This window comes from Cryptotermes secundus, unplaced genomic scaffold (genome assembly GCF_002891405.2).
Source record: "Cryptotermes secundus unplaced genomic scaffold, Csec_1.0 scaffold971, whole genome shotgun sequence".
Lineage (NCBI taxonomy): Eukaryota > Metazoa > Arthropoda > Insecta > Blattodea > Kalotermitidae > Cryptotermes > Cryptotermes secundus.
In genome coordinates, this window is record NW_019727793.1 from 531,734 (window position 1) to 544,945 (window position 13,212).

General features: G+C 41.6%; 1 protein-coding gene across 4 annotated transcripts in view; it reads left to right on the top strand.

Annotated features, from left to right (window-relative positions):
* Window positions 1-13,212, top strand: part of LOC111865039 (four and a half LIM domains protein 3) — a 423,310-nt gene that overhangs the window by 202,966 nt on the left and 207,132 nt on the right. The window contains exon 2 of one of the 4 annotated variants that reach the window (XM_023852746.2): window positions 9,479-9,632. The exons of the other annotated variants lie outside the window; for them this stretch is intronic. The gene's annotated coding sequence lies outside the window, so the exon portion shown is untranslated. The remainder of the gene's footprint in view (window positions 1-9,478; window positions 9,633-13,212) is intronic. 4 annotated transcript variants of the gene reach the window in all.

Consider the following 13,212-nt stretch of genomic DNA (forward strand, 5'->3'; position numbering starts at 1 on the left):
GTTTCCGCCCAACAAGCAGTCTCTAATACCTCTGGTAGATGGGGGAAGCATTATAGAAACCTCTCAGCTAGTAGAGCCGGTCTCGCTGGCTCGGTCGGGACTGATGGAAGGCACCAGTATCGGTAGGGTATAGAGACTGGTAGAATATCATAGAGGGAAGCACAATAGATCAAACTGGTCGCGGTGCATGGGGAAACCCACCCTCTCCAATAACTAACTACAGTCGCTCAAAAAGCTAAGCGACAAGGCGAATAAATATTAGTTAGGGACTAAATTTAAAAGGTAAAGTTGTCCCTTAGCTTAATTAATTAAGCACCACGCTGTGCAGACATGGGGGATTGGGGGCATAGCTCCACGATTCTTGACCTCGACACTAGACGGAGGTGAGTGGTCAGCTTCACGCCTCTGCCGCTAAATCGCTCCCAGTTCCCATTGGATAGGCCTCGGACGCTGTGGAAAAGAAAGAAATCTGTGACCCCTGCCAGGAATCGAAAAGTGATGATAGTCTTACGGAGCATTTTTCGGAGGGGCGGTGATTAATAGCGATGAGAACTTGATTAGCTGACAGTCCCGCACATCATTCGTTAACGGAGATTTCCTTGTTGACGCAAGTGTCGAGTCCCGTCTAATTTAGAACTCAGCCCCGAGTGTCAGCCCCTCCGTCAGAGCGCAGACGTACAATTCCCTCGAGACTTGCCATGCCCAGCGCGGTCTGTTCACCACGCCGCATGTTGGACGCATGTGGAAACAAGGAGGGCAGTCGTAAGAAGTTAAACATCCCTGTAACAGGCCGTGGAGGCTCATAGGGCTGTGAGACGTCGAGATTCCCACATTTTCTAGACAATCGGCTCAAAGATGGCGGTCAGGTTGTCAGCCCTACGCGCCGGCCGCACTTTACCCACAGGAAGATTTCTGGTACTCATTTCTGTTAGAGCCTGAGTCAACTGCAGGGTCATAGTGCAGCTGGAAGTATTAGGTGAATTGAAAAAGAAAATCCAGTGACCTCATCGGGACTTGAACCCGCGACCTTCCGGCTTGGAGCATAGTGCCTCAACCAACCACGCTATCATGTGCCCCGAATCCAGCCATGTAGTAATACAAATGAATAATGATAATAATAATAATAATAATAATAATAATAATAATAATACGTTCATTTCTTTTAGTAGAGAGGAGACCACTCTTAATGTTCCCAAAACAAAAATATTAAGCAGGTAAATAACGAAGTTAACATTAAATAAAATATCATATTAGCTCGAATATAAGGCGATATTTTTTTCAGATAATGTTTCTTAGGAAAGGTGTGTTGGCTATTTTCGGATCCTTAAGAAAGAATATGAAGATGGTTATGAGGAGTTGTAATTGCTGATTCTGATATTATTTTTAAAACGCATAGAATTATATTTAAGATATTAAATTTTGAATTTGTTGCTTCTTAATAATACAGTTTTGACTTACCTTTGCTTTACAACCCTCAGAACTGAATGACGTTAAGTTTTGTCAAAAAGGAACCTCCTTTCTGATTTTTCATATACCGTAACAAGGACTAAGGAAGAAGAGTGTGTCCTCAAGAGAAATAGTGTTTTTACTAAAGACGTCTGCAGCCGGACTGCCAAAATTCGAAGTATTGAGAGGCCGCGCTGCACCTTACGTACCCACCTACGGGCCACAGTATAATAGTGCACTTATGCCGATATACTGGTACTGGTCACTGGCCTGCAGTCATCAGACCTATAAAGAAAGCACACAAACGAGAATTAAACCCAAACATTTAAATAATTTATTTAAATTAAATGTAATGTTCGCCGGTTCGTAGAAATGAGCAGCTACATATTTTGTAGATTACGAATATACCGATATTTCATACGATCTTGGATCCATAGTAATTGCATATTGTTACAACATGTCGTATGAAATGAACTGAAAATTACAGTGCGAATCAGATAAGCACTTTTAATAATGATATTTTTTCGGGAAAATTTGCCGTAATTTTTAGGGATACGAAAGCCTTAACACGTATTTTGGGAATGGAAGGATACAGTCTCGAGTAGGATGCAGCCGGTTGGGCATACCAAGATTTATAACCTTAAAAATAACGATCATTGTAGTAATGATAACGGCAATAGTAGAAAACAGTAACAAATCGAAATGTAATTCGAGTGTGGTTTGGTCGTTTAGAATTATCTAAGTATCTCTGTTGGCCAGAAACACCAGCGGCTTACAGACCACAGTGTGGCACTGCGCCACTTATGTGCAAAATCACTGTTGCTCTTGTCCGCAGACGTGTTGCCTACACTTCTTAGTGACTGTGTAGCGACGGGATACGGGGTGGACGGCCAGGGTTAGATTCCCGGCAGGGCTAAGATAATTTTCTCTACTCCACAGCGTCCGGATCGCCTCTTCGGCCCACCCAACATGTTATCTAATGGATACCAAGGGTTCGTTCCTTGGGTAAAGCGGCCGGGTCTTGAAGCTAGCCACTGAACTCCATCTATTGAGGTGAAGAATGGTGGAGCTATACCACCACCGCCAAATGCCTTTATGTTGTAATTCTTAATTAAGCAGAGGGACGTTACCTTGTCTTACGTTCCTCATCAGGGCAGGGACGTTGTTCTGTGCGCGTATGCGCGTGTTAGACGAGAACAGATTTTGTAGTAGAGGATAGTCGTGACGGAATAGACCAGTAACATTCAGGTATGGTGGTCTATCTGCGCAGCAACTGGGTATAACGTTAATGAGATTATGAGACATGTTGCTTTCTATTGGTCATCTTCAAGTGGGTTTATGAGTACGTATTTAATCATTAATTAATGGCTCTATAGCCCTTTGTTGGGCCCTGACCTCTTCTTCAGTTTCGTAATATTTATTTAATAGACGGTGGGCCCCCTTGGATGAGTGATGAGCCCGTTGTAAGCCTGATATACACACAGGACAACACAGACAGAATAAACGCATACACAGAAATCCATGCCTTGAGTGGGTTTCGAACCAACGATCTCAGCGTTCGAGCGAGCGAAGACAGTTCATGCCTTAGACCGCGCGGCCAGTGTGATCGGCATTTAGAAGGTTCAGCTGCCCTGCTTTTAAGGTTACCCTGAATCAGTGCTCTTCCTTCAGAGCAAGAGACCAAGTATCGCATCCATACAAAACAACGGGGGAAAAAAATTGGTGTTTGCATATTTTACTCGTAACTCTTTTGTAAACTGGAAGACAACACGATGCTTAACAAGCACTCCCTGAATTTAAATTACTTTTAATTGTTTCGTTACTGATATTACCAGAATAGGGACGAAGCCACTGCACTGAAGCCGACAAACTTTTTTTTTTAATTCGCATAGTGAGAGGTGGAGTCCAGTTGGGTCCACTCGGCACGGCGGCCACTGATTGGCCTATTGTAGCATGCCCCGGGTGATTATGATGTTGGAGAATTTGGTGGAATGACGATTGGCATGGGAAACCGAAGTACTAAAAAAAACCCGCGCCAGCACCACTTTGTCCACCACAAATCTCACTTGATCAGACCCGGGTTTAAACCCGGGCCGCCTCGGTGGGAAACCAGTGACTTAACCGCTTCAGCTATGGCGCGGCCCATCCGCCAAACTTAAGTTGCTCCCAGAGACAGTTGCCAGCCCGACTGCCACAGTGTTGGTACCCCTGTCAGCTCAGAACACAAATAACTGTCGCCCTCCGTAGTCATCTGTTATATAATGATCATCGAAATCTTCTGGGCGATGACGCCGTGTAGTCAGTTTGGTAGGCATGAGTGAGAGTCAGTAAATAGGTTACAGATGGCTGTAACGATATTCGAACGTGGGAAAGACATATATTACTCGACACATCCTCCACCAACGTTGATACACTTGTCCAGTTGCTTTATTATCAGCGCGTCGAAACCTGCAGCATAGAAGTCTTTTGGATTGTTGTCCTAGTCACTTCCGCATGTCCGTTTCAACACGTACGTCATCAGCGAAACGTTTGCCATGTTTCCGACCCAGTTATAAACCGCTTTCCGCGTCAAACACTTGCGACCGTAAACAGGAGACATTTCTTTATATGAATGTCCTTTGCATTGAATCCTTCTGCCCACAAAAAAAGCGCACAAGAGAACGCTGAACTTCGGTAGTATATTCCTCAAACACCGTCGTCATTTGGACTACTGAAACCAGGCTCTGAATATGCTCATGCGCGGCTGCTACCTAGACTGCCAGTGAAGCTCGACTGTGCTGCTACCTAGAAACTATTACGTCCGGTAGAGCTGCTTTACTCCCATTTGTGACCTATTTACTGACTCTTCCTCGTACTGAAGTTTTTGACGAATATTTTGTTTTCATCTTTCAGAACATGACGGCATTATGTTCTTACGAACCGTTTGTATCTTTCAACCTGAATATACGGCGTCATAACTCAGAAGAATACAATAAGAATGTGCACCGCTGTAGGAACTCAGAATTTTGTATAATAACATTGAGATCCTTATAGATAGCATGGTTTTATTGGAAGGCTACAGTGGTTTGGGCAATTGGATAAACTGGAGTAGACCAGAATGCATGCAGAGTTGTGATGGGGAAACGTAGATTCGGTGTAACAATGATACATGGGTGGAACTGTTATAGGACTGTGTTCAGTGGCAGGCGTTGGTTTTAGCGGTGTGGGACTGTCATGTTCTGTTTGGTACTGCAGTGCTAGTTACTACTACTGCTACTGCTACTTTAGTTTCTGCTATTCCGCTTAGACTTTATATCCTTCTCGTCCTAATCGTGATCAGACGTTTAACCAAGGTGCGACCAATTCCTTCCCGATATCTCCCCGTTCATTCAGTATTATCTGACGCAACATATCTTTGTGGAGTGTACTCGGTATGTCTTTAAATAGCTTCATGAAGATTGTGGTAAGAGAAGAGGTGCTGGCTCTACGCTATGGTGTGAAGATTTCAGTTGGGAGAAGAGCTAAATTAAAAGGTGATAGAATTATGTATTTCAGCTTTTCGTTCCTGCTCAGCAATGACATCAGAATTGAGAATATTGTGTAACTATAGCAACTCTCTTGCACTGTTCGCTAGACATTGCACAATATGCCGATATAGCCTTAGGAGCCGGCGTCAACTGCCATTATATGCACGCTTGCGCATTGCAGTTGTTCCCGTTTATTCATTGAGAGCGCTGCTTCGTCCTTCAGTCGATCTTTGGTGCACTCGGACGTGAAAGCAGTTTATATTGTGACTAGTAGAGGGCTCCACAAGCCTGCACTTTTTGCTATGTCTGCAGTTTTATGCATTGTTTGAATCACATTGGCGCGGAAAAAGCCTTCTTTATTGTGTTAACTAACTTATTACTCTTTAGAGCTTAGTAAGAAATTGTACAAGATTTTAAGTTTGCAATATTACACATCAGGTTTGTTTGCTTTTTGTTGGGACAAAATAAGAACTCTGTAATTGCTTTTAACTTAAGTTGTCTGTGTGGTTTCATTCACAGGTATGGATTCTGTAGTTGTGGCTAATGTTTAAATCCGTAGTGGAGTTACAAGCATATCCAGTAGTGAAGGAATGGAAAAGAATTTTCGATTTGTGATACACTCCGTGAAATTTTAAATTTACTCTGAAGGAAGTTGGAAGTCTCAGTGTTATGAATACGGGTGTTTCGTATGTCTAGCAGTGTTCTTGGGAAGTGAGTTTCTGTGGGGCAAGTGTTTATCTAATTAACATCCGCTTAAGGAAGTAATTAAGACATCCGTTATGATTGATGAAGTAGTGTTTGTATGGGGTTATCATCTTGATTCACGGAAATAGTTCAAGTGGAGTCCAGTTTCCTTGCGTGTCATTTTCTTTTTAAGTATTAAAATAAAGAAGTAGTGGTGTCTGTTTTCCGAGTACAGTTTAAAAAGTGATTACTTATTCGGCAAAGGTCAGGATTGCATTTTGTTTGAAATTCGTATGGACGTGTGTCACAACAACATGACATAATTTATCTGTTATCAGATCTTCTGAACTAGAAATTTAATTTAGAAATAAAACAGCGTTTTATGCCATATTGAGGCTCAGGTAGGGCAAATGTCTATGTTACGTTGCTGATTATATAGAGGGAATGAATCGATTTTCGAGTTTATGAGATCTTTGAGGGTGATTTATACAGCCTTGGCCAATGCATTTTATAATTTGTATGCAGAGTTTAATGTTTGAAATCATGACATTTGTTTATATAAGTACTAATTGAATGAGGTTAAGAAAACAGATGACGCTTGCCAGCGAGACGATATTTTATATTTTTAGTACTGTTTTAACAGTCTGTTTCGGCTTTTTGTTAAGCTTCAAGCAGACCTACACCTGTCTGACGTCGACAGTTGTTTGTTTAATGATAATAGTTGGGTGACATCTGTAATTAATTCTTCAGTCTTGTGAGTTAAGTATTTGAGAGTAGGCGGTTTTCCTTATACGGATCTTGTACTGTGAGAGTGTTCCCCTTAGTTACAAGATGGTGGTGCACATTTCACTTGCACTTGGGGAAAGACATCATGCAGCCCGTTAGTGATTTGGTGTTCAAATTAGCCCCACCTGTGCTGTAATTTAATAACGGAAGCATTGGGTTGGTCTGAGGCAGAGCTGCGGCATACAGATATGAAAACCCATTTGTCCGTGTGTTTTGTGTGTGTATACAGTTTTGTTATACTGCTTGGCTGCAGTGTACAGTGTTGAGATAACATGATGCATTAGGATTCAAATTGACAACAGAACGCCTGCAGAGTCGGTATTCAGATATTCTATATTTTTTGGGTGCTACCAGCTGTATATAACGTTGTGTTTATGTTCAGAAATGAAATGGTAATAGAAACCTTCATATTTGTCCTTAGCGTCCATACGAGGAATGAACTTACAGCATTGCGCCGGACGTTAGGAAATAAATAATTGAAGTTCGGGAATGTTTGCTACTGTTCGGTTTAGAACCTTTGGATCTACCCGTCTGCTATCTGAGGGCTTACATACCTGAATATACAGACCTGTATTTTTACGTTTAACTTTGTATGGGCGTGAAAATTTGTCTCTTTCGCTAAGGACAGAACTCATGCCTCGCCATAGCTCAAGCGGTTAGTCGCTGGCTTCTCACCGCGGCGTCCCGGGTTCGATCCCGGGTCTGGTCAAGTGGGATTTGTGGTGGACAAAGTGGCGCTGGGGCGGTTTTTCTCTGAGTACTTCGGTTTCCCCTGCTAATCTTCATTCCACCAAATTCTCCATCATCATAATCACCCGGGGCAAGCTACAATAGGCCAATCAGTGGCCGCCGTGCCGAGTGGACCCAACTGTACTCCACCCCCCACTATGCGAAAATAAAAGGAGAGAACGTGGATTGAGGGGCGGGGGGGGGTCTCAGGACGGGGTGCTGAGAAAAATCTTTGTAGCTGAGAGTTAGGAACTGTGAGGATGATGGAACATAATGAGGGGCTTCCCAGTTTGTAGTCTGATCAGATATCATGAATGTGAACAAATCAAGGAGGATGAAGTGGGTGGGACATGTAGCACGCATGGAAAATGAGAAGTAGTTAAAATTCTGTTCAGAAACCCTGAAGGGAAGTGGCCCTTTGCAAGAAACAGAAGCAGGAAGGTGATATTAAAATGCATCCTGAAGAAATCATGACAGGGTGGAGATTGCCGAAATGCATCCTGGACTATAAACTAAAAGAGAGAAAGGACGTAGGAAGACGTATGCCTTGAAGTTGATAATGGGTGTAGACTGGATTCATGTGGCTCAGGAGAGGTACCAGTGGCGGTCTCGTGTGAACTAGGTACAGAGTATTCAGGTTGCATACAAATCGGGGAACCAGTTTACTGGCTGAGTGACTGTCAGCCTCTTTAGAAGAACTTCGTTCCGTGGGTTAGTTGGTTGGTTGCTTAGTTACATACGTAGACCTTTCTTGTTACTGATGACCTTGACAGAAAATGACATTTTACTCAGGGAAGTGCAGACACGAAAGTCGGTTATGGTCTTGAACTTACAGCATCATCAGCAGCAATTGCGAGTAATCCGAAGACTGAGAATAATAATAATCAATCACAGTAAAAGGTATTCTTAATGTGCCATGGTTTTATAATTCCTGTTTCAGGATTTCATGTTGCCCATGTGTTGAATACACTTTAATATTATTATTTTCATTACATTCCTGAAGCGGCATTAATCTGTGATATGGCCATGACGTTAGGAAACATAAGTGCTCTTTTATAATAGGTTATCTAGCTTATCAAGTTATGTAATGTCACAACAGCACGTTGATTGAAATTAACTGCCTATTGCCAACAAGAATATTTCTTCCAGGGTGGGTGACCCACATTTTTGTGAAAATCCAAGCAGTGTGTGAAGCAGTGTGAGACAGTGTCTGTATTCACAATCTGGAAGCTTCTCATGCCTTTTGTTTACTTAATTGTATGGAGAATTTCTTTTTTCAGCGTTTACTATTGTTTCTATAGACGTTTGTCGACAGCTGAAGGACCCGAAGGCTGGGTACTACGTACGTGGAAGCAAAACTATGTATGTCTGCTGTTTGCATTCCGCGTGGCAGTAAAATGTATCCATAAAATTGAAATAGCCACACTTTCTCTCATTCAAGTACTGAAGATCTAAGGTCGTTAGCCCTGCTTCCAAGCTAGCCTTACTTACATAAATACAAATATCTGTTTCATTTCTTAGTACTTGATCTTGAGAATAACGGCTTAGATCTTGGCCGTAATTAGACAATAAACTATAAACTGTCGCTTAAATATTTATTTTATTTTTCTAGCCAAAGAGGATTGTCATTAAAATTTTATATTAAAATGAAAAATATGTTAAAGAGCAGGGATATGACAATGTGACCTCTATTCGTCTGTCACGCAATAAGGTCCAGGGTCAGATTCATGTTAACGCTTTAATGAACCTTATGGTTCCGTAAAATAGACGGAGGATATGTTTGCCAGGATTGGCTTTTGAAGGAGAACCCTGTTTCATGAAGTTGGGCCCTGTATAATTGGAGCATTTAATTTTTTATTGAAAGTAAGCATTAAATAGGCAGTAAGACATGTATTTATATGTGTAATGGAAGAGTAATTTTTGTTAAATGTTTTTGTTTTAATTTAGTAATTGATGCATTGAAAGTTGGCAGACCAGAATATGAACGAACGTAGCTGTTTATTTGAATTAAGATATTTTGTGCATGATACTTTGTAAGGACAATGGCACTTTGAGATTGAGATAATTTCAAACTATACATATTTTTAATCTAAACATATAAATATCAGCCGAATTACACGAAATGTCAAGTGTTTACAGATACACTAAGATTAAGAATATTTGAGTCTGACATGTAGAGTGTTTAGTTATATGCTCTCGGGTTCTGTAGAAAACAGCAAGTTTACATTTGATAAGAGATTTGCCAGTGAAGCAGGCAGCTGTTCAAATTAGCATGAAGACGTCCTTTGGACCGCTCTAGACAATTGAGTGGGCTGCTTTTGTTTCAGGCAAGTGTAAACGTTGTGGCCGAGATTTCCAAAGCCTGACAACTCATATCCTGTGCCGTCAGTTGTTTTAAATCCCGGAGGAATGAAAGTGTCGGCTCCGACCAGCAGACTTAAGAGACAAAACACTTGCACATGGCGACAACAGAGACTTCTTGTAGAGCATCTTGTATTGTGTTGTGTTTAGCTTGTACCGCTAGCATCCTGTAGACTCACTGTTGCGTAGCTGAGTTTGTTGTTGGTTTTTTTTTTACGATTTTCTCATATGTTTGTGATAGTGTGTGTGTGCTGTGGTTTAGCAGTTCGTATGGTGTTTCGTAGTTGTCCATTGCTTCGTGTGTTAATGTTTACGCTTGTCATAGAAGTGTGTTGTCCAGTTGTCCGATTACCATATGCAAAGCGACGCTGTTTTGCCTGTTACATGATTGAACATTTACAATTTAATCGTTGCACAATTTATATAACCATTCCAGATTTTGCATTTTAAAGTATATTAATAATTTGAGTCATGCTGTCAGCGAGCTGTGGAAAGCATCAACCTTCCATCGTCATTGAAACCATAATTGTTTTTCGATAATTTTTTTCATTCTGGTTCTTTGAGGGTGACTGTCACGTGAGATGAATATCGGAAATTGCTGCTGGTTTCATTCTGTTCATAGTCGACACTCTTCTGTTATTTTAGTGGCATTGATTTCATTTAGTTTGCTATACACTCGGCAGCAATGATTGGCTCGTCTCAAGGTACGTGTATATAGGAGAGTAGAGAGGGGCGCGGCCATGTACACATACCTCGACTTAACGTTCGGACCGATGATTCAAATAATACGTGATCAGAGATGTTAGGCCCCTTTAACATTGCGGGTGTCCTGTATGTTGCTGTTCTGTGATCATAAACGAATGGCGAACATGAAATATAGCATTCAATACTTTTTACGAATATTTATATGTGGCCTGCTCAGATATCGATTAGTTGTGCCGTACATAATTGTGATAATCATATATTACATTACATAAATTATTATTTAATGAGGATAAATCGACTTAGTGATTTTTATGTAGCGCAGAAAGAATTTTCAGATATGCTGTTTGGCTTTTAAAGTACTATCTTGATCTTTTTTTTTATTGCTAGTGGGGTGGGACTACGTCCCTTGTACTGCGGCCACTTCTGGCCTACTGTACCAGCCCCGGATGATAGGTGAGGGTGGAGCAGTCGGTGGAATGAGAATTGGTCCAGTGATTGAGGGACCCAACAGAGTAGGTGTCTTCCCTTGCTTGAGGACGGAAATAGATCCGGTTTCCGAAACGTTATGATTTTTCTTAGTTATTTAGAATCCGGACGATGGACAAAGTCCGAAAACCCATTATCTCTGTGTGTTATATATACACCATCGTCAGAACCCTATAGTATTAACTATTTATCTTCTTTTAAGAGTTCATGTGAAGGGCTGAATGAGTTCCTCTTGCTAAACGGGAATGAACTTGCGTCACTGGAACAAGTTCCGTTTATGTTGGAAGAGTCATTCTAAAGAACGTGGAAACGCATACAGTGAAATGAAGCCGATCTGTTGTGTTCGTCGATTTTATCTGTGAATATTCGCTTTCGAATTCACTGGGTGAAAGATGACTTCACTTCTGCTGCTCCATGCTCACGGACGGCTTCTAACAAAGCCTACTATTTTTAATTTCTTATTTATATTTTTATAAGGTTGGTTATTTAACGACGCTGTCAATATCTAAACTGTATAATTTCAATGAGTGTGAAGCAACTGATTGATTGGAATTTGGCAGGGGAAACCGAAGTACTCGGATAAAACACGCTCCAGTGCCACATCTCCATCGCAAATCCCACGTAGCCTGATCTGGAATGGAAGTACTCCCCTCGCAGTGGGAAGAACCGCCGGTGCTGCACATCCTTACTTTAACATAGTTGTCTTATTTGCCGTTCTACATGTTCTTAGGTTAATGGAACATCTTCAGAAATGATATCAGATTAGCCTACAGGTTATGGCTTTGCAACAAGCAGTGCCTTCTGACATCAGATCATAGACATTTAAATTCTTTCTCTAAAAGCATAAGGAGCCGGGATAGCGTAGTCGGTATAGCGACTGGCTACGGGCTGGACGTGAGGAGCTGGGATAGCGCAGTCAGTATAGCGACTGGCTACTGGGCTGGATGACAGATGGGTCGGAGTTCGAGTCCCGTTAGGTTAAGAATTCTCTCTTCACCACAGCGTCCAGACCGGCTCTGGGGCCCACCCAACGTCTTATCTTAAGGGTACCCGGTGATCTTTCCTTGGAGGTAAAGCAACCGGGGCGTGAAGCTGACCACTCACTTCCAGCTAGTGTCGAGGTCAACAAAATGTCCATACGTCCATTCATGCATTTGCCTTCATGGCTTATTGCTTAATTGGTTAAACACACGGACTACTTTACTTTGAATGAAGAATAATATAATAAACAGGAACGTTAAAGTGAGAGGAATTACGTTCCGGAAAATTCAGGACCAAAATTAAGTACGTACTTTCGTTTGAAAATTTAAAACTCCCCAGTTTTGGTTCTATAGAAAATGTTTTTGAAGAGTAAGGTAAATGTGGATAGCAGCTTGCCTTTTTTATGTTATCGCCCCGACTGGAATATTCGCTCTGAAAGCTAATGCAACTCTTGGTGCTGTTACAGTTATGCTCCTGGGCAAAATTTGCGGAACCTCTTTTTTTATTTTCCTTATAATTTAATACGTTTAGGCTCTTCTCCCATTGACTGAAGCAGAACAGGAGTTATGCCTGGTTTCGCGTCTGATGTTACCTGTTCTAGAGAAGTTCAGTTCCTCGTGTTACTGCTTCGTAAGCGGTCTCTGTAGTCTAGGGGTAACGTTCCCATCTCATGACTCAAGGTAGACTCTGGTAGATGGGGGAAGTATCAAGGTACCAAGGGCCGACCTCGTTGGCTGAACGGGGCTGATATCACGCACCAGTACCGGTAGGGTATGGCGACTGGTAGAATATCAAAGGGGGACGTACAATAGACTATTAGTCGCGGTACTTCTTCGTAGCGAACCGATCATGTGAAAATTCACATGCTGACTGCATAACAACTATTTTATTTATTTTAGTGCTGCAGTCACGGACGCAGATTTATAGACGGAAGAGGTTGTCACGTCAGACATCAACCACAAATGTGCTATTGAATTTATCATTTTGAGTAAACACAACTGAAACTTTTACTAAGAAGTTTTTCCAGTTTCATTGCCGTCACGAGGGTAAAATACTCTTTAACTTTATTACGAAATTGTGCTCACGAATTCACATTTCTGCACTTTAAGAGGCTTTCACAGAGCGGACATAAGGTGATAATATTGAAACGGATCTTGAAATATGAAGAAAGGGTGTGGAATGGATTAATCTGACTGACTAGGCCCCACCGCCGCGCTCTTGCGAACGTGGTACTGACCCTTTGAATTCATAAGGCAGAGAATTTCATGGTCAGCTAAGCTACTGTCAGTTGCTAAAGGATTCTGCTTTGTGTATTTAGTTAAATAGCATAAATGTATGCTGCCACCTAGAACAGCTCTGCTTTATCCATTCTGAAGCTAAGTATCACATAATTCGTAACATTTTCAATGTGATATAGACGAACCGTGTTTAATGTTCGTTTGTCCCTCTGGAGACAGTAGAAGTAACATTTACTGGCATGAATGCTTGAGGATATGATGGCTACCCGGTTTTTACTATCTTATAAACT